Source organism: Cupressus sempervirens, chromosome 3 (assembly GCF_028749045.1).
Source record: "Cupressus sempervirens isolate cs-2001-9-10 chromosome 3, ASM2874904v1, whole genome shotgun sequence".
Taxonomy (NCBI): domain Eukaryota; kingdom Viridiplantae; phylum Streptophyta; class Pinopsida; order Cupressales; family Cupressaceae; genus Cupressus; species Cupressus sempervirens.
This window is the reverse complement of record NC_143120.1, coordinates 148564402-148591551: the sequence shown is the minus strand read 5'-3', so window position 1 is coordinate 148591551 and position 27150 is coordinate 148564402.

The following is a 27150-nucleotide window of genomic DNA, read 5'->3' as shown; positions in this document are numbered from 1 at the left end:
ATTGTTATACATTTTACCACGTCCAAGATGCTCGCAGATTTTAGGTGGAGATATTTGGGAAGGATCAAACTATATACACTAGGAGATCTAGTCATCTAAAGAATTGCATGACATAACTGAAGAAAAAACTAGTCAACTGAAGCATGAAGTGTACTTTTATGAATGACTAGCACACATTTGATGGACTTATTCTACCAAACAAAACTCATAGTTCTATCCTCTTTTGTTTCAATCAATCCTGTACATCTAGATTAACTGTTTTGCTTTTTGAAAAAGGGAATGCTACATATTCCACCACTACTCTATTTTGAATATGAAAGTTGTAATAGTTTAGATAAGAAATTAGTTGAAAGTTTGAAAGTTTAGGAAGCTAGTTTAGGAATTTTTTTAGTATTTCATAGTTGTAAGAAAAAATTTAATTTGAGATTCAACATAGAAGCTTTGATAATGGGAGAAATCATTTTGAACCTTATTCATGTGTTAGATGCATTGGAAATGGAAATCATTTTACTCAAATGGATCATGGTGATAAGGTAGATTATGTTATAGTATTTTAGAAATTTTGTTATTCTTTTTAATAGATTTTTTCTTCTTCTTTGTTAAGTATAGAACATGTTAAAATAAGAATGAGATTTAAATGGATAATTTTCAGTAGATAAAGATATGGTAAAGTCGATAAAAACTATTTAGGATTAGATTGCTTGTTGTAGCTCAATGAAAAACATTTTTCTCATTAGTTAGCTTCATTTCTTTTTGGCAAAGTAATGTTTATAGTTCATTAGATAGAAACTTTACTGTTATTTTAGATTTGGTAAGATAGGGAAGAAACATGTTAGGAATCCATTTTAAGTTTTTATAGGAGTAAGTCAGAACTTAGAAGCTTAGTTAGGGAAGTTTCAGATTGCTCCAGATTAAGTTAGCAATACAAGTTAGTCATTATTTATAGTGCAAAACTCCCCAATCATTGAAGTCTCATTGAATGATCTTTATAGTAGAGAACCTTGTACATGCTTTGGTCGACGTTTGAATAAGAAATTAAATGATACAAATTGACAAAACAATGACTTTGCACATCAATAATCGTTGCAAACAAACTTGTTGCTTGCAAAGGCTTTATATATTGATGTAATTGATCATTGTTGAAGTAGTCTTTGACATGAATAAAACTTATTCTTAATAGACTTATTAAGAACCTTCAAATTCACTAATTAGCAACAATTAACTACATATTTGAAATTAAATAAATTTACAAATAGCTACATAATCTCAGTCATTGTAGTATAGTCTGCTGATGACAAAACCATAGATCAACTAAATAACGGTAACCTCATCCATTTTGTTAACCGTACATAATGAAGATCTGTGTGTCTCTTCTCTTCTCTCAAAAATGAGAGACTGCTCATTTTAATACCAATCTCCTCCATTTTTCTTGAGAGATCTTTGTTTCAGATATTTACCTGCTATCTACGGCTTTGGTGGTGTGAGCAGTATGTAAATCCATTTAAAAACTCTTAGCCACTATTGAAAGGTAAAAGTGCTCTGGAAAATCTTAGATGAAGAGATAAATCTCTTGGAAATGTGATCAATCCTCCACGAAAGCCAAGAGAGAACAACATTAAAAATACATAAATGAACACTTTGCAACTGGCAAATAGCAACAAGCCACGGTTGTATATATGTGCGAATCTCTGTGTGTATGATATCCTGTGGAATTTATTATTGGTGAGCAAAATGGTCTAAGTATTATTGGAGTGCGTGTCCTCTTTACGCAGTCACACATGTTACTTTTATTAGTACCAAATATAAATAATTTCAACCTGTGGCTGGTACCTATGGTGCAACGGTGAATGGTTGCCTTGACTGCTGCAACATCATGGGTTCAAAATCAGCCGTGGGCAAGGAGAAACAACCATCAAAAGGCGGTACTGTCTAGTACTCCATTGTTTTAACTTGGCCACCAAAATGTTAATTTTATTTGACATCAGTATTTGCTCCGCCTTAAATATCATACATTAATTCTATTTAACTTTATTTGACATCAGTATTTGCTCCGCCTTAAATATCATACATTAATTCTATTAAAAGTTAAAGTTGATTTATTTTTCTAATCTTAATTTCTTTCTTAATGTGTGATGTTTAAGTGTGGCTGAATGTCTCTTCCTTGACGTGTTTGATGAGGCCTCTTTCTTGACATGTTTGATGGGGCTAGGGGGAGATGAGAGACACTTGTTTTATATTTGCTACATCATTCTTGGGCTCATGTTCATCCACTTTAGACAAGATTGCTGAGTTGTGAATTTTTAAGGATCAAACATCTTTTTCATGGATAGACAAAGATCATCAAACATTTGTAATTGTTTATGGTTAGTATTTAATCTATAGTCTAAAATGATTAGGAGCATAAATGACATAAAAGAGAGTGCTTTTATTTGTGGTTCATCTAAATGTATTGAACTTCAAGAATTAAGTTTCCCTTTTACGAATAGACAAAGATTTTCGAGTATTTATTTAAATGACGTGTTTCTTGATTTTCTATAAGTGTTTCAATATGACTACATTGATCATATTGTCAAAAAGGGTTAATGCACATTGAAGATTTTACTTTGGAAGAATACCAGGTTTGCTACCTGCATTTACTAGTTTTAAACGATTGATATAAACTAAATTGTTTCCCACTTTAAATCCAAACATATTGTGAATCATGAACATTAGGTTTGGTGCCAAACCTTTAGGAACATAAGCTATACTATACAATGGACTAGTGCTTGTGAGAGTGTGATTTGAAGAAATAAAATTTCTTTTGCATTTTAATTAAGAAAGTGTAAATAATAAGCATATAATTAACTTAAACATAATTAGGTAATGGGATTGATAGTGATTATGAAATATAAAATTAATTATAAAGATATATACAATTAGCTTTAAAAATAATAATGAAGAGTTGATGTTCATATCGCATAAATTCAATTGCCAATCTTATCAAAATTAATACTTACAATTTGTGATGTATCAAGCTTTATGTAGTCCCAAAAGATCTTATTGTTCAAGTTCAAATACTCAATGGTTGAAGTTTAGGACTATGGGAATGAATTCATATAAATTTGCAATAATGCTACTGTGACCTTCATCTTTTCTAGATGTTTATGTGTGTCTAATCAATGCTTAGAAACAATGTAGGATAGAATGTTGGATTGCTACATGGTGAAGTTGTCCAACACCAATACCTTGTATAAACAACCAACTCTACAATTCTAAGTGAATAATTGAAGACAAAATACATAGACTTATATAAGATCTTCAACGAATTATTACTTAAATGAGGATAATGCAGCTCATCATGTATTTATAATGCCATTAGAACATATTAAAGAAACTCCAAAGTGTTCATATTGATGTAGTTGTTGATTTGATAAAAATCTCTTCGCATACAATGAAGTGGCATTCATGATCACCATAATCTTCTAGATGTCTCAACATAATAGACCTACCATGATGCAAACCAATGAATTGTGTAGTAGCTAGATGTTACGATTAACCTTAGATAGAAATAACAATCACATGCAAACATAACCAATATCATTAAAAAGTAGATCGCATAAAAGAGAATACAAGACACCAAGATTTAATGTGGTTCACCCAATCCCTGGGCTACATCCACCAATAACAAGTCCAATACTATTTAATCCAGTGATTACAACTTGATTACAATCCGTAATCCCTTATAGCTCAATATTGTCGCAAGAAGCTACAATATTACTATACATCATGAAATCTCTAACCCTAAGCCTTTTTATACAAGCTTTTTCTGCTTACAAAATTAGGGCTAGAATAATTCATCCAATAAGAAAAATAGTAGTTGACACCTTTTACAATATAAGGTCATTTTTGGCTTCAAGGGCATTGCCTCTAAAAACCCTCATGGGGGCGTTGCCCCTTGACCCCACCCTATACTGTGATAGGGAATGCACCTAGGGTGCTACCCCAGGATCCCGCAAGGGCATTGCCCCTAAACCCTCGTAGAAATAATATGGGGAGAAAACCACACCGAATAAACCTTGAAGTCTGATTAGGCTCCATACCACAACACTAGAAAATGTAATGAATAAAATAGGAAGATGCATTAGATTGCTCATTAATAAACCCACTAAACTCCTCATAGAATTGTGATAGTGCATCCAACATCTTTTAAATTTTTTTTTTTCTATAAGTATTTCCACATGACTGTATTGAATACATTGTAGAAAATGTTTGATGTACAATTTTATATTTTTCTTGGGAAGACTAAAAGTTTTATACCTCCATTGTTCATTGCCTCTAAATGATTTAAATTTTTATAATCAAATCGTGTATCTTAGTTAAAATAAAATAAAATATTTGGGTATCATGAACATTAACTCTAGTGTTTAGTGTCATAATATTTTGAATCAAACCCTTAAGGCCCATATTTTGAGATGTTCAATGTGTGTGTGTGTGTGTGTGTGTGTGTGTGTGTGTGTGTGTGCACGTGAGAGAGAGAGAGAGAGAGAGAGAGAGAGAGAGAGAGAGAGAGAGAGAGAGAGAGAGAGAGAGAGAGAGAGATAGTACAATGAAGAACTAAAAATGCCTTTACTTATATATAGGCCAATTAAATAAAAATAAAAATAAAAATCATATAATAAATAGGCATGTGGATTGATAAATGAATGGAACATATAAGATTTAATAGGAGAATAGAAACACTTTAGCTTCAAAATAACAATAAAGAATTAATTTTGGTGTTACACAAAATCCAATTGCCAAGGTATACAAAATCAATGCTTACAATTTGGTAAATCTATCAAGATTTATGCATTGTATTAAAAGATTTTCATATATCAAACTAAAACACTTAGTGATTGAACCTAAGCACTACTACTGAATTGATAGAAATTGCAATGTCATAATTTCTATGCACTTCCTAATGTGTCCAATTCCATGGTTGTGAAGGGCTCATTTTAGTGGGTGTTCACTCTTACATACATTATCAAACTTTTCCCAATATTCAACTCCTATCTCCTAGTTTAATTAATGCAGGATTTTAATTATAGGCAATGCCCTTTTCATTTAGTTTATTCAATTTTCTCTTTTGTGCATAGGCCCTATCTCATCATGGGTTATCTTTTGTACATTTCTCTTTATCGTGCACCTCAATATTGTGCATGTTTTGAGTATTTATATATCTTAATTGACCCCCAACCTAATTCTAGTCCATTTTTGTCCCACATAGTGTGACCTAGAGTATAGGAGGTGACTTAGGCCAGCCCTTATCTTGGGAGTTTCTCATTACATGGAAAATGAAGCCCAAATTTAAATTAGAGAGGGGTCTTTTGTTTTAGGAAGGATTCCGATTACATGTGTCAACATCCATCAAGGTTTGTGTTATGAAATGGCTAGGTAAGATATATGTAGAGGACTAACTCACTCATTTTGGGATCCATCTTCAACCAAGATGATTCTTATGCGTCCAAGAATTCAATTTATTAATTCAAGGAGAAATAAAGTATTCAAGCATTTCATCTCATCATTGTGACAAGCCTAGTAATCATTAGGTTAAAAAAAATGAATAAATGAGAGGGGAGGGGAGGAGAGTAGAGAATTAGTTATGCCCATAAAATTATAATTTTTTTTGAGTTGTTGGTTAATACTACACAATTATCAACCACCACTTAAGATCAATCGGTTAAAGCACTATAAATCACCATAGAAAAGATAAGCATGGAAGCACAAAAATACCAACATGATCAACACTAGGATTTGCATGGAAAACTCAAATTGGAAAAAAACATCAATGAAGATAATTATCATGAAGTGAAAAACACCTATTAGGGTGACATCGATTAAAGTGATTTTCATAATAAAGCTAATTGTCTTAAATTCTCATTGAAACAAGAAGGGGTACTATTGGTACAGGAATTACTTCGAGGATGGCTATGCCCCAAAAATACAATAAAGCTCACAACTAATAAGAAAAGGACCACTATTAGAAAGGCTTATAACTAGTATATGATGAATTATGTAGAAATCACCAAATAATATTGGTGGCATAATTGATGTTGATGTGTTTAGTGAATATGTTTTTGGTTTGATGACATATTCTGTTGGTAACGACATTATCATTGATGTCAACTTAGGTGTTTGATGTGACAATCAATCTTTCTCACAAACCCTAAGCTCTCTAGGGTCTTCTTAGGTCTTCCACCTAATCAAATAGGATTTCTTTCACACCCTATACATATGAGGATTCTATCAAAGAGATCCCACTTCTTCAACTGGTGCACATCAATAGGTTAGTACAAGTTTGCTCATAATGTCCTCAAACACACAAACACTTCCAAGGTAAAATGTATTCTCCAAATGAAAAAAATTGACACCTAGGTATACCTTAGGTTAGTTATCAATATGCCAAACTCAAAAAAATGACAAAACCCTAGTCGAGTTGCATTCCACAAAGCAATTAGCACTCAAATGCTTGGAAAAAGGCTACAAGGATTAGCCCTTCGAACACACTAAAATTGAGATAACTTGCAAAAACCCTTAAAAATGACCTAGAAATAAGTTATACTTTTGGATACCCTTTCAGAGTACTTGGAAATTTTTGAATACTCTAACCCCCAACTTGTTTGTACAATCAAAGCTCATTTTTAGGCTTAATTTGAGGGTTTCTAAGGGTTTGTTGTTGTCTGGCCTTTTAACCTCCAAGAAATCCTTCTTAAAACTCCTCCTTGGGATTGGAGTTAGTCTTCACCATCTCCTCACTCAAAACATGCCTGGATTGATGTCTTTTTACTTTCAATCCTCTCCAAATGCTAATTTATGGATTTGTGATCCTTAACCAAACATGGTTTTCTTGCTTAGGGCACCACACAAATAGTGCTTGATGAGATTTCCAAGAGCCCTCCATTAATGTACATGAATTACATGGAGTCCAAGTCCAAATTCCAAAAGGCCATACAATTTATATGGAGCAAAGTGGCCTAAGACCCCATTTTCTCCAAGCAACTCCATTCAGAATAATAGGTTGCTAACTAACAAACAATTTATTTAAACACACACACAACTCTCTATAAAAACACACAAACTATTTAAATATTTGAAACATTTGAAACACTTCCACTTCCAATACCCAAACCACTGAATCTAATCCATACTAAGCATTAAAACACACAAAACAAAGAAATTGTTGTATTAAGGAATATGCTGGAACAATCCATACACTGTCAGTTCTATATTCGCCAACCTATAGAAAAGGTTGATTTTGGCCTTATATAGTCTTGTAATGACTAAAATAAACTACCCTAAGTGGTTGAAAAGCTCCTATGAAAAATTTTCTCTTCTTGCATAAAAATTGCAAAAGTTGTCAATGACAACTTTGCAAGAAATGAGCAATTTTTGCAATTTTGCAAATTGCTTACCCAAACTTGCTCCCCTTGCTATCAAACTTTCCAAAAGGCCTAATATGGATCCAAGAAATCTAATAAGGACCCTAGAACACTTTTTCCCTCTATTTAACCATCAAAACCCAAAAATTCTCTATTGAGTCAAATGAGCACTTTTTGAGCCATTAGGAGCAACATTGCATTGTTGGACTCTTCTAATCTATTTAACCTCAACCTAGGACCAGGTTGATATTATTATTTCTCTAGTGATGTGGCTAGCATCACTACATGTCAAAGTTAACAAAGAAGTCCTAGGTCTCCCCTTTAGCCGACCTAGGTGCTCTTGCACGATACTCCCCCCAACAAAAAAACTAAGTCACACCTTAGGGAAACATGTCTAGGGGTATTCCAACCTTCTTGAACTCTATCTTAGCAACCTAAGTAGCCTCTGAAATTGGCTTGCCCTTCAATTGGATGAGATCCTCCATATACACCTTGTGCCTTGTTGTAATATCCCCTCTAACAATAATCATTTTAATAAAATAGCTAATTGATTGATAAAACTATATAATAGAAAAATAAATAATATTAGTATTATAACTTAACTAATAATTAAATATTATCAATTAACATTAATAATTATTAATTGATTAGATAAGTAATATTAAATCTACATTAATTAATTGCTTAAATTCTATATCATTAAATAACAACAAACATAATAACTAACAAACATATAAAATAATAAATAATAAACTAGAAAATGATACTTATAACAAATTAATATTTGGATTAATGGGAAACACCACTCAAAAGTCAAGTACCTTGAAAATAACAGAGTGAATTAGGATGGTATTTAAATAACATTATGACATGCAAAAAAGTATGGAATGAAAAGAAAAAAATAAAATACAAGTAGCCTTGTATAAATAGGAATGGAAAGAATTACAAAACTATGGGAAATAAATTTAAAAAAGAAAAGAAATGCATAAGTAAAAGGAGGTCCACCAAATTAGGAGGGAAGAGAAATAATAGCCAATATTTTAGGAGTAAAAGATGGAAGGTATGTAATAAAAAGGTAAGTGTATTTAATTAATTAGAAAGGTTTTCTTTATTTTTTTATTTGTTAAATAAGATTTTAATATACCTTTGTCTTGATATATATATATGAACTCATATATGAAAGTTTGCAAAATATATTTATTTTATCTTTAATAATATTTGGAAAACTATTTTTAATTCAAGGAGTGATAATTCAATATTTGATACTATAAAAATAATTAATTGGTTATAAAATATCAATATAATTTCTTATGAGATAAATAATTATCAAAATGAATATTACAATGTACTAAAGGTATTAATTAGGATTCCTAATAATTAATAATGATCATGTTGTATTAATAAACTAAGATAATAGAAATAAATATATTTATATTGGATTATTAATATCAAGGATTAATGGTTGATTATGATATAAAGTAGAAGATTGGATAGAAAAATCTTGTAGACCTTAAGGGTAACCCTTAAAGAAGATGGCTAACTAATCGAGGGTCATCCTATGGAACACAAAGGGTCCTCCAAGAGGATTATGAAGTTTGACTTGAAAGGTAGTTTCAAAGAGGAAGGTCGACTAATCGCGGATTGTTCCTTGAGACATAGGGGATCCTCCTAGAGGGTTAGGAAGCTTAATTTAAGGAATCCTTAAGGATGTGTACAAGTAGTGACATTCCCAGTTGGAAATGTGAGATATTAATCACTAAAAATGGACTTAATAGTCTATATTGCTAATGATTTCTATAGGTAAAATTGTCCCAAGGAGTGGGGACATTACAGTGGTATTAGAGAATGATCTTACCATCCTATAGGGTGAATATTATAAATATTTGAATCAATAAAAAGGATAAAACTATTGAATACAATTGTTAAATAATCTTAGAAATATGTTTAAACAAATGATGAATCTAAGTTCATACAAGTGATTTACTATCAAGATGGGAGAGGTAGAGTAAATCAACTCAGGATAGGTAGATTCCAAGATAGGAAAGGACATGGGTTCTAATGCCTTGAGGAAAGAGCCCAAGATGGGTGAGAACATGTTTTTAAATTCCTTGAGGAAAGAGTCCAAGATAGGTAAGAGCATAACTCTAAAATACTTTAGGAAAGAATCCAAAATGGGTACGAACATGCAGTCCTAATGCCTTGAGGGAGCCTACTTGTAGATAGTTATTTAGCACCCTACAACGTTGAGATTTTCATCCTCTTAAGGATGTAATGTATGGAACACAAAAGGACTTGATCTCAATATGCTCACCTATATATTTCATTAAATGAATCATCAAGGAGAATATATCAATACTATAAAGATCAATCATCCGATATCATTCATCATCATACATGAATCTATCATACAATGTCAAGTCACTTATTGAATGCACTTATCAATTTATCATGTAACACTTGGTTATATTGTCAAATTTAATCTTGGAAATTCAACAAGTTGTAATAATGAGATCTAAGGGTCCAACATATCAAATAAAATTTGTAATTGCTGGAGGACAAACAATTTTGGGAGGGTAGGACTGTAATATCCCCTCTAATAATCATTTAATAAAATAGCCAATTGATTGATAAATTTATATAATAGAAAAATAATAATATTAGTATTAAACTTAACTAATAATTTAATATTATCAATTAACATTAATAATTATTAATTGATTAGATAGGTAATATTAAATCTACATTAATTAATTGCTTAAATTCCATATTATCAAATAACAACAAACATAATAACTAACAAACATATATAAAACACAAACATAAAAAATAATAAATAATAAACTAAAAAATGATACTTATAACAAACTAATATTTGGATTAATGGAAAACACCACTCAAAAGGCACCTAACTTGAAAATAACATGGGGAATTGGGATGGTATTTAAATAATATTATGGCATGCAAAAAAGTATGGACTGAAAAGAATAAAACAAAAATACAACAACCCTATACAAATAGGAATGGAAAAAATTGGTGAAGTATGGGAAATAAATTTAAAAAAGAAATGCATAAATAAAAGGAGATCCACCAAATAAGGAGGGAAGAGAAATAATAGCCAATATTTTAGGAGTAAAAGATGAAAGGTATGTAATTAAAAAAAAGTGTATCTAATTAATTAGAAATGTTTTCTTTATTTTTTTTTTGTTAAATAAGATTTTAATATAACTTTGTCTTTAATATGAACTCATATATGAAAGTTTGCAAAATATATTTATTTTATCTTAATAATATTTGAAAAATGATTTTAATTCAAGGAGTGATAATTAAATATTTGATACTATAAGAATAATTACTTGGTTAAAAAATATCAATATAATTTCTTATGGGATAAATAATTATCAAAATAAATATTGCAATTAAAGGTATTAATTAGGATTCCTACTAATTAATTGTGATCATGTTGTATTCATAAACTAAGATCATAAAAATAAATATAGATGGAGTAACTAAGAGGGGGGGGGGGGGGTGTGAATTAATTACCACAATAGCAAATCCACAGATCCCTTAGATGTCTTATAAAACTAGTTATTGCTGTCACTTGGTAGCTATACAGAAAAATGTTGTAACTTGGTAGATGCAATGTATGTTATCTTAATAGATCTTAAACATTCACAGTGATTAACATGCATGCATAAAAGAAATAACATGAACAAATGAGACACTAGATTTAATGTGGAAACCCAATATGAGAAAAACCACCAAGTAACTAGCTACTAATTTTCACTCTTTTGAAGTGAGCCCTAAAGGTTACAAAACACACTGTTAGGTGTGACCTTGTTAGAGGATTTAATCACCCTGGTAGGAGTGGCCTTGCTAGAGGACTTTAGAATAATTCAATAGAAATGTCACCTTGTTAGAGGATTTACAAAATGACTGTTAGACCAACTCTATTAAGAGATTTAGAAATTATTGCTACAATGGTGAGAAAGTAACAATGAATTGACCTGAATGAGATGCAACTAAATTGTTGATATAAATATCTATTATGCTTCACTCGATCCTCTCTAATCAAATACAACTTTGCTACTCGTCAAGGATATCCGATCCTTCAAAATTTGCTCACGCTTTCCTCTTCACATAATCAACACACTTGCATGCTTGTTCATTTCACTTTAGAATTCACAAGTTGACCTTTTATTTATACCTTACAAATTGTCAAGTTGGTTCATTTACAAGTTACAAATATCAATAATCATTACATCAGTTAGCTACAATCATTACATGAATTAATTAAACTTTATTTCCTAAAACAATGAAACCCTTCATTGGCCGACCCTACTCGGTAAACACTGTTCTAGAACTAATCTCTAGTGTTAACCAACTGAAGCTCGATGAGCACTACGAACTCTAAAAAATCCTTTAGAGACCGAGTGAACTCAGTAAACACTGACTTTCCTTTGCTAACCTTGTGAGCTTGGTTACCACCGACTTTTGCCACAATATCCTTCAATGCTTGAGTGAGCTTAGTAGACACAGTTTCCACAAAGTAACTTTTAGGAACACTCGATAGATTTTGAAATTTACTTTGCTGACCAACTGAGCTTGGTAGACTCTGTTTGATAACTGATATGACATTTGTGTAACATCAAATACAACACACAATTGAACAATTGTATCCAACAATAAAATACCAATATAATTTCTTATGAGATAAATAATTATCAAAATAAATATTACAATGTACTAAAGGTATTAATTAGGATTCCTACTAATTAATTGTGATCATGTTGTATTCTTAAACTAAGATCATAGAAATAAATATATTTATATTGGATTATTAATATCAAGGATTAATGGTTTATTATGATATAAAGTAGAAGATTGGATAGAAAAATTCTCAAACCTTAAGGGAAACCCTTAAAGAAGATGTCTAACTAATTGAGAGTCATCCTATGGAACACAAAGGGTCCTCCTAGAGGATTATGAAGTTTGACTTGAAAGGTGGTTTCAAGGAGGAAGGCTGACTAATCGAGGATCGTTCCTTGGGACATAGGGGATCCTCCTAGAGGGTTAGGAAGCTTGATTAAAGGAATCCTTAAGGATGTGTACAAGTAGTGACATTCTTGGTTGGAAATATAAGATATTAATCACTAGAAATGGACTTAATAGTCTATGTTGCTAGTGATTTCAATAGGTAAAATTGTCCCAAGGAGTGGGGACATTACACTTGTAGACTTCTTCACCTATGAGTCTAATGCTTTCTCTGCTTCCAACTTGCTAATGCCAGGTGCTACAATAGGTTCAAGGTCATCTTGAACATTTGATGCAAGATGAGGTAATGTGCCTTTAAATACCACCGAGTCTTGGACATTAAAAACAAGGGATATGCCTAGATTTGGTGGTAAGTCTACCTTGTAGGAATTTTCTCCACAATTAGCCAAAATTTTGTAAGGGCCCAGCCTTTTCATCTGTAACTTGGTAGGAACACCATTTTGAAGCCTTTATTTCTTTGAATGTTCTATTACATAGTCCCCAACAACAAACTGAACATTTGTCCTCTTTTCATCCACTTTGGCCTTGAGTTTTTGAGTGATATCTTGGATGGTCTTTTTGACTTTCTCTTGAATCTCCTTCATGGTTTGAAAAAATTCTTTAGCTTGTCCACTTCTATGATCCATATCATCAAGATTCCTAAATTCATATATATCCCTTGGATGCATTCCATAAACTATCTCAAAATGACTCTTTCCTATGGTCCTATTTTTGTTATCATTATAGGCATACTCTACTTGTGAAATGATAACATCCCAAATTTGACCATATTCCTTACTTAGGCACCTTAGAAGGTCCCCTAAGGTCTTATTATCCACTTTAGTTTGACCATCAATTTGGGGATGGTAAGCTGAACTAAATGACATGTTTGTACCAAGCTTTTTCCACAAGGTTTTCCAAATATGGCTCATAAATTTAACATCTCTATCTAAAACAATGCTTAATGGGAGTTCATTAATCTATACAACCTCTTTGAAAAACAAATGGGCAATATGACTAGCATCATTAGTTGTCTTACATGGAATGAAATGCCCCATTTTTGTTGAATCTATCAACAATAACATAAATGATATCATATCCTTGCCTGGTTTTTGGTAAACCTACAATAAAATCCATACTTACATAATCCCATGGCTAGTTATGAATTGGTAGAGGCTTATATAGACCTAAATTTCTCATCCTTCCTTTGTCTTTCATACACACCATGCACTACTCCACATACTTGGTTACATCCCTTGCTAACTTTGGCGAATAATAGAACCTTTGCACTAATTCTATGGTTTTTCTGATACCACAATGACCACTTTGGCTGCCATTATGCTTCTCCTATATTAGGTTCTCTCTCATGGAATCCCTTGGTACAAACAACTAGTTGCCCTTGAATAGCAACCCATTTTGCAAGGTATATTCTAAAAATTTCTATGAAAATGATTCTCAAAATCCATGCATACCTTATAGGCTTTAGCAAAGTCATCATCTTCTCTGTAAATATTCTAAAAAATCTCTATTCCAATGCTTTGGAGTTGAATCTCTTGGACTATCATGATCCTTCTACTTAGTACATTTTCCACTTTGTTCAACTGCCCCTTCTTGTGCTTGATTGTGAAGGTAAAGGCTTGCAAGTGTTCCATCCACTTCAAGTGTCTATTTCTCATCTTCTCTTGAGTGTTGATGTAGCTAAGAACTTGATTATTTGTAAACACAACAAATTATTTGGGAAAAAAATAATGTCTACACTTCCTAAAACATTGAACTAAGGCATAGAGCTCTAAGTCATAGGATGAATACTTCTTCTTGGACTCATTAAGCTTCTCACTATAAAAGGCCATTGGTCTACCTTCTTGACTCAAAACACCACCTACTACTAAGCCACTTGCATCACATTCTAAGGTGAACAATTTCTCAAAACTAGGCAATTGTAGGATAGGCTGAGTAGCTACTTGTTTCTTCAACATTTCAAATGACTTTTCAGCTTCTAAGGTCCACTTAAACTTAGACTTGACTCCACCCTTTATAGCATCCAACAAAGGTGCACAAATCCCATTGAAATTCTTAATGAATTTCTCATAGAATTGAGACAAACCATGAAAGTTTCTCACCTCAGTAGATGTGATAGGTATTGGCCAATCTAGTATGGCAGCAACCTTCTCCTTGTCCATATTTAATGTGCCTTGAGACACCACAAAGGCTAGCTACAAAAGTTCCTCCTTGAAGAAGTTACACTTCTTAAGATTTATGGCTAGCTTCTCCTATGAAGCTTCTTCAAAACTGCCTAAACATGCTTGATATGCTCTTCTCTAGTCTTGCTGAAGATAAGTATATCATCTTGATATACAACTACAAATCTTCCTATGAAGTCCTCAAGCACTTCATTCATGAGCCTCATGAATGTGCTAGCAGATTGGAAAGACAAAATGGCATCACAAGCCATTCATAAAGACCATCAGTAGTCTTAAATGTTGTTTTCCATTCATCTCCCTCCTTAATGCTAATTTGGTGATAACCACTCTTCAAGTCCAACTTAGTGAAATATTTAGCTTCTCCAAGGAAATCCACTAGATCCTCAATCCTAGATATGGGAAACCTATACCTAATTATGATCCTATTTATGACTCTCAAATCTATACATAATCCCCATTTCCCCCTTTTCTTAGATGCCGACACAACAAGAACTGCACATGGGCTTATGCTCTTTTGTATCAAACCTTGATACATCAATTCTTGAACTTGTCTTGCCACTTCTATGTTATGATCTAGTGCAAGCTTGTATGTTGCTTTATTGGGTAAGGAAGCACTTGGAACAAAGTCAATTTGATGACTAATAACCCTCCTAGGAGGTATAATAGCTGGAGTACCATCACTCATTTTGTCCTTGTAATTTTGAAGAAAAGTTTGGACTTCAATTGGTAAGGGTTCCTTGGCTGCATTTTTTCCTTTGCTTTAGACTTCAACACTACTACAAAAATTTGGCATTCCTCATCCTTGAGGTCTTTAACAAAATCTTTTCCACCACAAAATAGCACACTAGGTACTTTGGGCTGAGATTCTTCCCCTTCTAATAATGACAAAATTTTGAAGGGCTTTCCTTGCTTCTTAAAAGTTATGGCATTAGATCTTCCATCATATACAACCTCCCTATCAAATTGCCAATGTCTACCTAGTAAAAGATGATAATCATCCATAGGAAAAACATCACACAACAATTTGTTCTTATATCCTGTTATGGATGATTCTACCCAAGGTCGTTCATTCACCAAGATGTTCCATCCCTTGTTGAGCTGAGTAACCTTGTAAGAGTTGTAATGAGGTATATTTTGAAATTTCACAATCTCCTCTGATATTATATTATCAGTAGAATCAGAATCCACTACCACTTTGCACACTTTTCCTAGGATTTTGCATTTTATCCTAAACAATGCCCTTCTATGTTTAGGTTCATTAGGAGCTGGTTGTCTAATCAAAAATCTCCTAAATATGAGGTTCTCACATTTTTTAGATTCAATGTGATCCACATCTGATTCTTTGCTGTAATCTTCTTTCACATATGCCATTCTTTTGTCTTGGTTTGAGGAAGAAGGCTTGTTTGGGCATCTATAGGCTAGATGACCCAACTAGCCATAGTTGTAACATTACATACATGCAAAGTATGAATTGGATCTACCTAATCCTCTCCCTCTATTTGATCCTCCTTTGTTTCCACTCCCTCTATTGTAACCACCTCTTGAAGAGTTGTCACTAGTTTTCTCTGGAAACTTGTTCTCTTCTTGATTCTTTTTCTCACCACCTCTACCCTGGTAGCGTCCCCTTTTTCCTCTTTCATTTCTTCCCTTACCTCTATCCTTGAAGTTAGAAACTACTTTCCTTTTGTTCTTTTTTTCTACCTTTAGAGCTAGCTGATGCTATCTTTGAATTGTGATAGGTTCCTACAAACTAAGCTCCTCTTGGATATTCCACTTCCACTTTGATTGGCTCATCTTCTTAATATTTGGACCTTAGACATAACCTATGAAATTTCTCTGTATAAGAGGTCACATCTAGGTATTTTTTCTTCATTCCTTGCCTCCTCTTGTGGAGCTAGATTTCAAAGTATTTAGGTAGGAAGTTCTCCTTCACTTTAGTGAAAATACCCTTCTAGTTAGCTATAAGAGTCTTATCCATGTTGATTCTTTCATCTTACAATTAATTCAACCATGTTAATCTAAGCCTCTAATCCTTGAATTAGCCACTTTAACCTTTGGTGCCTCTGATACCCCCTTACACTCAAAATGGTTCTCCATGCCATCTATCCAGTCCATGACTGCATCAATGTCCATCTTTCCACTGAAAGTGGTACACCTTCCAAAGCTTTTCCTCCTAGAGATTTGATAGCCTTCAAGAAGATATCTTCATTCAAGATAGGGTTAGGCTCAGGGACTACATACTCCTCTGTTACCTCTTTACCCTTCTCATAGTCCTCTTCTTCTTTCCTCCTATCTGCTTTAGCAAATATATCCAGTTGCACCTTTAGCTCTACTATGGATTCTTTAAGAACTTTTTTCTTCTCCCTTTGTTCATCAACTTCCTTGGCTAGTTGTACATTAGTCACCATGTTGGTTACACCTACTGACTCTCTAGTAGCAACAAAAATCCACCAACTATTCCCAAATCTTTAACTTGCTCTGATACCACTCTGATGTGACAACCAATCTTGCTCACAAACCCTAAGCTCTCTAGGGTTTTCTTAGGTCTTCCAACTAATAGAATAGGGTTTCTTTCACACCCTATGCTTATAAGGATTCTATCAAAGAGATTCCACTTCTTTAACTAGTACATATCAATGGGTTAGTACAAGGTCTCTCATAATGTCCTTAAACACACAAATAATTCCAAGACTAATTTCATTCTCTGAATAAAAAAAATTGACACCTAGGTATACCTTAGGTTAGTCATCAATATGCCAAACTCAAAACAAGGACAAAACTCTATGTTGGCTTCTAAATTAACAACTTTTGAATAACCTAGTGGAAGAACATTTACACCTAGGGGAAACTAACTTCCATCCTCAATGCACCTATTCAGACACCAGGGCCAAATATAAGGCTATTTAACTCTCCTTTTTCTTCTTTAGGCTCTGCAAGACTTAGGTGGGTAGACCTTAGATTCTTTATATGGTACTAGTGTGAAGGAATATAACTAAATCTAGATAATAGATAAAACCCCTTAATTTTCTATGTTTATGTAAGAATTCATGGACATGAAATAGCTAATAATAGAGCACATGAGCCTGATAAACTAAGTGAAGGAAATTCTTTCAACTCTGAAACATAAAGGGAAAAGATATTCGATTAATGATTGAATCATCAACATAACCTAGGTATGCAACAACATGAACATGTAACCTTTATGCTGACCAATCCCTTATCCATTGGGCATCAACTAAATCTCAACATACACATGGATACCTGAAATATACTCATATATTTAGACATTTATTTATCTATCTATCTATCTTGCAAATAGACATCAATCTTCAAATGAAATTTGTGCTTATCAAATCCTTCTATGATCCCTGCAGTCCTGTCAGTGGCATATCAAGAAAATTACTCAAGTCCTTGTCCCAAAAAAAAGACACACAATGACATACAACTTCAACACAAGCTATAAATGGATGATATGCACTTTGGGAACATATCATAGAAAACTATAAAACCCATAGAAAAGGAGATGGACTTTAGAATAAAATTTCCAATAAAACTTTGTATTTAATCCTTGAAATCAATACATCATGCATATGTACGAACTCAGAGGATACACAAAAGGATGATTGTATAACTCAAATGCTTCAAAAGAAATACAACCAATGCTATTCATAACAGAGAAAAATATGCTAAGAAATGTGGAATCACAAATCTAGAGCTGAAGGAAACCTTGTGGTCTCACAATCATAAAAATTGGAACTTGTACAATGAGCAGAGAAGAAGAATTTATAGAGGAGAAGAAATTTTTAGATCTATAACGTAATACTAACATGTGTCCTGCTGAAACTATCTTCATCCTAATGTTGTTGAAACTAATCTTCTTCATTTGTTAGCAATCAAAATCATAAATGTTGTTGCAGAAATATTTGATATATCCCCTTAAAGTAATAAAAAAAACTCTATCTAATGAAATAATAGATACACATCATAATATGTGCTAGAACTTCAAATTTGATCTTGGTTTGTCATGTTTTGCTTTTGCTGTGAAACTCAATTGTACTTGTCAATAAAAAAAATATTGCTTGCCACTTCCCTTAAAACACATTTAACATTCAATTATTCCTTTAAAGTGGGCAGTGAATCAAATATTATGAAAATCCAATCATACCTAATTTCATTTCAAACTGAGAACAACAAATCTGCACTTTAAACTAAGGATCCCCAAAAATTACAAATCTACATGTAACTACTTCTAGTGAATACCTATGTAAAATTGACTACTTAAATGGGAAATTTAACTCTTGCCAATTCCAATGGTATATTATAGTGCATGTTTCTAATATAAATGGTGCTTATGAGATTGATTTGAAATTTTAGGCCCTAGGCCATGAACAAAGTATTAAATTTGAAAAATAAAAACTATATAGTTGAACTATATAACATATAAAGTTAATTTGCATCTTTCAAATTCCAAATGATGAGTGCACATATTTGAAGATATATGATTTTAATCTTTATTTTATTCCCATTTTTCCTCATCTCTCCTGCCACATGGTTAATTTCCATTTGCTAGTTGACCTGAGTGGACCCCACATAATTTTATGCATTTGAAACACTTGGATTTGAAATCTTATGACAATATGATAAAATCATAATATCTTAAGCCTTATGTTTCTCATTCCTGATCTTACAAACAAGGCAATTTTCGTAATACCCAATGGCATAACATCATAGGCCATCTCTTTGAAATCCCTAACAATAGAATGGGTCTCCCAAAATTTTTCCATGTGTCACTTCTTCCTTAGTGTTGAACATCAAAACTTATTCTTTGTTCTCCATTAGCTGTCCCCACACTGGGCCCCTCTATGGTCAGGCATCACTTGTCTTTTGAAAAGATGTATCTTTGAAGACATAATAACATTGAGTGTAAATGCTTTTAAAAATTGGAAAAAACCATCCTCGGGTCATATGGGATAAAACATCAAACTACCGCTTGGATAATAATCACCAAGTGAAGCAAGAGTTGATGTTTTGGTCTAACATGGCCCTTCTCTCTAGGCATCATCCATTAAAATGTCTGCAATTTATCTAGCTCTTCCACCCCAGTCTATTCCACAAGTGGATTGTTGTTCTAGTGTGGATGCCACTATTCCTTTTGCTTCTTGCATGCCAATCAATATAAACACCCACACTTCAATTCACTTTCACATTCTGCCAAAATGCTTTGAAATGTCAAGCATGGATCTTAGTTCAACTAGAGAAATAATCCATGATAATGACATGCCCACGTGAAGCAATTTGATTTGGTACTTGGGGGAGAAAAGCACCCAAATTAGAGTTAGTGAACTTCTGTTGCTTCTTGGTGTCCTCATCATAAAACTATGCTTGTTTTGATTGAAGTTTTCACTTTGAAATAAATCCCACATACATTTGAGTAAATTCACTTTTGGTGTGAGGAAAAAGCTCATTACTGGCATCATTGGGTGCCTCAACATGCTAAGCACATTGTGCCTATTCTATTTTGCGTGGATGCTCCATCCCTCAAACTCTTCCATTTTCGTGGAGCTCAAAACATTTTAGTGGGATATTCTATCCTCAGCCATACTTGTTCTACTCTATTTGGTGCTGGAAAACTATGTTCACCTCATGCTTTTGAGCTCTTCCCCTACCCAATGCTATACTTGCCTTGGTCTTTCTACAAAATTGGTGTTGGTGCTCTATTCTATAGCTCATTCTCAAGAATGTTTGATGAAGGTAAATATGCTCTTTGCCACTCAGTTGATGGCCATTCAATCAAACTTGCAGTAGACAAGTCTTGCCACAAATTGTCATGTCATTATGCAAACATTGTGCCTTTATACCCTCCACTACCTTTAGGAAGAAACAATGTTTGATTTGATAGGTTTTCTTTTTCTATTAGGGATATAGATTGTATCCCTAATGCATCTAGATAGAGGAACTATAGGGCGAGCCCTTTATCACCTTTTGAAATGATAACAATCAAAACATTATGTTGATGTTCACTTCATTAAAAATATCCTCTTCCCCCTGGTTATAGATAATATCCTTCTCATGTGTTCATGACCACAGTGGGAAAAGAAAATAAAAAAATTGAGAACCATTTAACTTGTTCCCTTTGAATTTTCTTTCACTATGAATTAGAGTTTAATTGAGGCATATATTTCATTTTTTATTACCTATTAAATGAACATATTCACCACTTGACTTCTAAGCCAAAAAAAAAAGAATATACTGAATATTTTTCTATTTAGAAACACTAGGATTTTTTTGGGCATCATAAGGAAAAATTTATCATTCTCCCCCCTTTGTATTTGAAAATGTGTAGACTCCTTCTAAACCATTTGATTTCAAAAAGTAAATATAGGCAGACTAAAATCCTTAATGATCACAATCATTTAGATTCTTTAGAAAACCCTTATCTTCCATAGTATTGCATTGACCTGATAGAATCAGTCGGTCCCTAAAGTGAGCATGGCTTAAAAAAAATTCATTTTCAAACAACTAATATTTCAAACTGATCCATTAATCATTTGACACTGATTGAAATCAAAATTGATCACTAAAGAATCAAAATTTAACTCACTTTTCAAACTTTTGCAAACTATCAATTTCATGTTGTAGGGTCCACTGGTTGGCCTTAAAAATTGGCTGAAACTAACATCCGGGCACTACAATATGACATATTGATTCTCTATTCCACATTCTTGCACTCTCATGAAGATCACTCAGTAAAAAGATATTGACTATCAAAGTCACCTTCTCAAAACCACCTGCAAGCAAACATGTTAAAAAATGAGAGAGTGCATTTGGATTTGACTTCGAAAATAGAGCAAACAGATACTTGAGGGCTTGAAAATAGGGGAATTAGTTCATTTCCATGAGGGGAATATAATTTTGTGATTTGGGCTCATCAAAATAATGAGGCAAGTTTGGTAAGTGCACAAAGTGGGCTTCTTAAAATTGCAAGACTGGAAACATCAGCAGAAAAGTGTTTTTTTGCAAATGAAATGGACCTGGGAAAGTATGGAGATGGATTTGTCAAGGTTTAAAAGCTGAAAAACTTGAAGTATTTTTGGATTAGAATGTAGTGGTTTAAACCATTTGATCTAGGAAATCATGGATTTAGAGTTATAACATCTCGAACAAGGGTATTGATCAATCTGCATTTCATGACACTAGTAAATAGTTATAAATTGCATTTAAAAATTGATCAAACAGAATCATCACAAGCTCAAATCTAAAACATAGAAAGTATGTCACCTCTAGAATGAAATTTAAAAGGAAATTTCTTAGTATGGTCAACTAGGTCAAATTTTTAATCAATCAAACATGGCTTCCCATATTTTTGAGAAATATGCATCAGCATGACAAAGATAAGTAACCAACTTTGAGGGATTCAAATCCTAGTCAAAACATATTAAAATGACTCAAAAATTAAAATATAGGTTCTTAGATATTCCTACTAAATAATTCCAAAGTGGTGAGTCATGAAACATAACTAGGTACAAGATATTCAAATGCAAACTAGGCCTCTTATCGTTGTTTGACACTTGGGCAAAAATGCAAAATTGAACACTACTCAAAACCAAACTTTGTAGAATGACTCAAAATGAAAATTTATCATTATAGGATGCATGGATATGCTGAATTCGAGGTTTTATAAACATAAAACATCTCTTAGGCCTTAAAACGATAGCCATGTACACAAGCAAGAAAATGCATTTATAGAGCTCAAAATTACTCAAAATTTTGGAATGGTACTCTAAACTGGAATGCAATTTTGAGTCCCATCACCTTATTCGAGTTGCATTCCACAAAGAAGTTAGCACTCAAATGCTTGGAAAAATGCTACAAGTATTAGCCCTCCAAACACCCTAAAATAGAGATAAATTGCAAAAAATCGTAAAAATGACCCAAATAAGTTATACTTCTGGATAACCTTTTCAAAGTACTTGTAAATTTTTGAATTCTCTAACCCCCAACTTCTCTGTACAACCCAAGCTCATTTTAGGCTTAATTTGAGGGTTTCCAAGGGTTTGCTGCTCTCTAGATTTTTAACCTCCAACAACTCCTCCTTAGAAGTTCTCCTTGGGATTGGAGTTAGTCCTCACCATCTCCTCACTCACCACATACCTAGATTGATATATTTTTACTCTTAATCCACTCCAAGTGCTGATTTACTAATTTGTGATTCCTAACCAAACATGATTTTCTTGCCTAGGTTATTACACAAATAGTGCTTGTTGAGCGTTCCAAGGGACTTCCATTAATGTAAATGAAGTACATGGAGTACAAGTCCAAATCCAAAAATGTTGTACAATGTATATGAACGGAAGTGGCCTAAGACCCCATTTTCTCCAAGCAACTCTGTTCAGAACAACATGATGCTAACTAACAAACAATTTATTTAAACACACACAACTCTCTAAAAAAACACAAAAAATATTTATAGATTTGAAAGAAAATAAGCACTTACACTTCCAATATCCAAACCATTGAATCTAATCCATACTGTGCATTAAAACACACAAAACAAAGAAACTGTTGTATTAAGGAAAATGCTGGAACAATCTATACATTGTCAGTTCTATATTCTCCAATAGAAAAGGTTGAGTTTGGCCTTATATAGGCTTGGAATGACTAAAATAAACTACCCTAAGTGGTTGAAAATATCCCACAAAAAAATTACTCTTCTTGCATAAAAATTGCAAATGTTGTCAATTACAACTTTGCAAGAAATAAGCATTTTTTTACAATTTTGCAAATTGCTTACCCAAACTTGCTCCCCTAGCTATAAAAATTTTCAAAAGGATAAGATGGATCCAAAAAACCTAATAAGAACCATAAAACACTTGTTTTCCCTATTTATCCCTTGAAACTCAAAAATGCTCTATTGAGCCAAATGAGCACTTTTTGAGCCATTAGGAGCAACATTGCATTGTTGGACTCTTATAACCTATTTAACCTCAACCTAGGACCAATTCAATGTTATTACTTCTCTATTGATGTGGCTATCATCACTATAAGAGAAAATTAGCAAAGAAGCCCCATGTCTCCCCTTTATCCTACCTATGTGCTCCACCAGTGTTCTTGGTTGACTATCTTCTTAATGTACTAAGTCATTATGGATTAGATGTAATAATAGTTATGTTGTGACTTGTGGTGTTTGACCAAGAAATAGTCTATAATGGTAAATATCATTCTATATCTATGATTGCACATGTTTATGATGAGTTTAATGCAAGTTACAATTATTTTGGTGAATCTAGGATATTGGTTAAGCCACACAAAAATAAAGAAGAAGATTTGATCAATATGTTGTACGAGTATGGAATCAGGTGTTGTGATTGAAGGTATTTTATAGTGATAATTTTATTAGGTTTTTGTTTCAATAAAAAAAAATTGGTGATCAACGAACAAAGTTACAATGATTTGAAGTTTTGATAGTGAAGAATATTGAGGAACAATCAGTAAGATTCTTGATGAGTAAAAGAAGATTGGTTTTTAGAGTCAACTTAGGATTTTTGGATATGTTATAATATTTCCAAAATGATGTGGAATGTTAGGTATGATTCTTGCTGGTCTATTTGATTGATAGTTCATGAAGAGTTGTGTGAACTTAGAGAAGTGTAATACATTTTAGCTTTCTCTTGTCAAATCAAAGTGTGTTTGGATATTGATGTTAGTGCAAGATGGAAAATGATTGCAAATTTTTTGGAAATCTTCTAAGGACATAATTTTAAATTTTAGATGAATATTTGAGGCTTCTATAATCCCTAATTTTTAAAATATATTTGAATTATTTATGTATGAGAAAAATGAGAAGAGAGAGTGCATAGATTGTGTGTGTTGATGAGGTATATAATGAATCAAGTGGTGTGATTCAAAGGAGAAGTTAATCTACAAGTAAGGGATAAGTGTGTGAATAATTGGATTTGTACAAGTAAGTTATTGGTGCTATTTTTAAATCAAACTATTAAAATGATTAGAATAGATGATGTTGTTTAGTGACCATTGAAATATGAATGAAGGAACAGTTTTAGAACCCTTATTGCATCTCCTTGTTGCTTAAGCTTCTTATTTGATAGAATTTCTTGAGATTTACCCTTTTAATTCTTAGGTTCTATCTTAGTTTTAATTGCAAGAGAGATTTGATTGTTCATTTAGGTTGAAAGTCAAGATACTCTACTCTTTTTCAGGTTGTGACATTGTGAATGCTAGCATTCCCTTCAAATCCTTGTTGAAGTACATCCTTCTTGTGAAATATTTATATGTGAATGGTTATTTGCAATATTGAGTTCTTATTAGTTGCCCATAAGTGTTTCGTTGAGTTAGACCAACAATATCTTTATCCTATCATATGGTGTATCACCCCCTTTTTACTTTTTCAATATTTATTCCCAAGCAATGCTTCTATCCCTTTTCCCTTCAAGTTTATTTTCTTTTTTGAAGAAGTAAATCAATGAAACATCATAAGGAGATGACCTATATCTCAAAGATTCACTCCTAACTTAGGTACTTCCCACTGCCTAGTAGTGTTTCCATATTACTCAAAGTTACTGAATACTAAGAATTGTAGTTTTAGTCAAGGCACAACTTTTAGAGGTAACAATATGTATTACTAGCAGGATTTGACATCAATGACAACATAAAATTTGTGATTTCCAACAATCTCCCTATTTGGCATTGATGACAACACCTCTAGATACATCACAATCTAAAAATCATCATTATGTATTCTATGCACTTGTATTGTCATCTCCCTTTGTGTTTGTGTTCTCTCTTTCTTAATTTCATTCTGATTCTCATCTATGCAATCTCTGGATGCTCCCTCTAACATCAATTGTAGTATTATCACTGTATGTATCAAAATAATAGTAACACTTCTAGTATCACACCTCTTTCTCATATAACTTCCATCTTCATTATTAGACTTCTCCAATGGTATACTACCCCCTCTTTGCTAATAACTTCTTCTTTTGTTAACATCTTCTCCCTCAACTCATGGTATCAAGTCATAACTTAGCAATTATCTCCCTCTTTTAGATTTTATATTGAATGGTAACTGCAACATCATCCTTATGTCACTTCTCTAAATGATATTATCAATTCACTTCCTCTTTCATCTATGACTTGACAACTTTACACTTCACAAGTTGAGGCTGATCCTAAACTATGACCTTGCACATCAATTTGTAAGATATCTTGATCATACCAATTGATACAATAGTGCATCTCTTCTTAAATTTCTTCACATGTAGGGGAATGACCCCTAACTTACTTCTTGGATACTCAAAAGCATCCTTAGGTACTACCTTTGTGAATATGTTAGCTATCTATTCTTTTGTGTTTACATATTCTAGTGTCACTTCTTCGTCTTGCAACAACTCTCTTAAGTAATGATACTTGATCTCAATATTTTTAGTCTTTGTGTGCATTACATGGCTGTTTGATATGTTTATAGCACTTGTATTATCATAGTAAATAACCAAAAGTTCAGTGATCTCATCCTTCATGCATTTCAACAATTTATTGATCCACACAATGTTAGAACAATTAACTATTGTAGCAACATATTGAACTTCTGCTATGGATTGAGAAATATAGCTCTTCTTATTTCTTGTCCATGGAATCAACCTCCTTCCTAGAAAGAAAGTGCCTCCACTTGTATTCTTTCTATCATCACTATTGTCTACCCAATCAAAATCTATATAAACCTTTAGTTCAAACTTGTCCCTTTTCTTGTATCATAATCTAGAGTCTTCTCTTCCTTTTAGATATCTTAGTATCCTTTTTACTCCCATCATATGATTTTCTCTAGGATTAGTAGAAAATGTAGCAACAATACCATTTGCTAATACAATATTAGGTGTGATATGGAAAACATATTTCAACTTTCCAATCATTGACTAGTATAATGTTTGATTCACCTCATTTGAATCATCATTATTTGAAAGTTTATATCTAGTAGCCATAGTTATTCCAACTAGTCTTGAATATCCTATTCCAAAAGTTTTCAATATCTCCTTAATATAATTTAATTGTGTGATGTATAGACCACCTTTCATTTGATAGACTTGCAAACCAACAAAGAATTTGATCTCTCCAAATATTGACATCTCAAACTCCTTCTACATTTCATTATAAAATTATTTGCACATTTCATCTTTTCCTCCAAATACAATATCATCAACAAAAAATTCAGCTAGCAATATCTTGCTTTCATATTCACTTTTCAAGTACATATTGCTATTTTTATTAGTCCTCACAAAACCAATTTTGATCAAATAATTGTGTAACATTTCATACCATGCTCTAGGGGATTGCTTCAAACTATACAAATCCTTGTGCAACTTACATACCATATTCCTCTTGCTTGGATAAATAGATACTTTAGGTTGTTCAATTTAGACTTCTACCTCCAAGATTCCACTCAAAAATGAAGATTTGGCATCCATTTGGTATACTTTGAATCCTTTGTAAGAAACATATGCAAGAAAAGT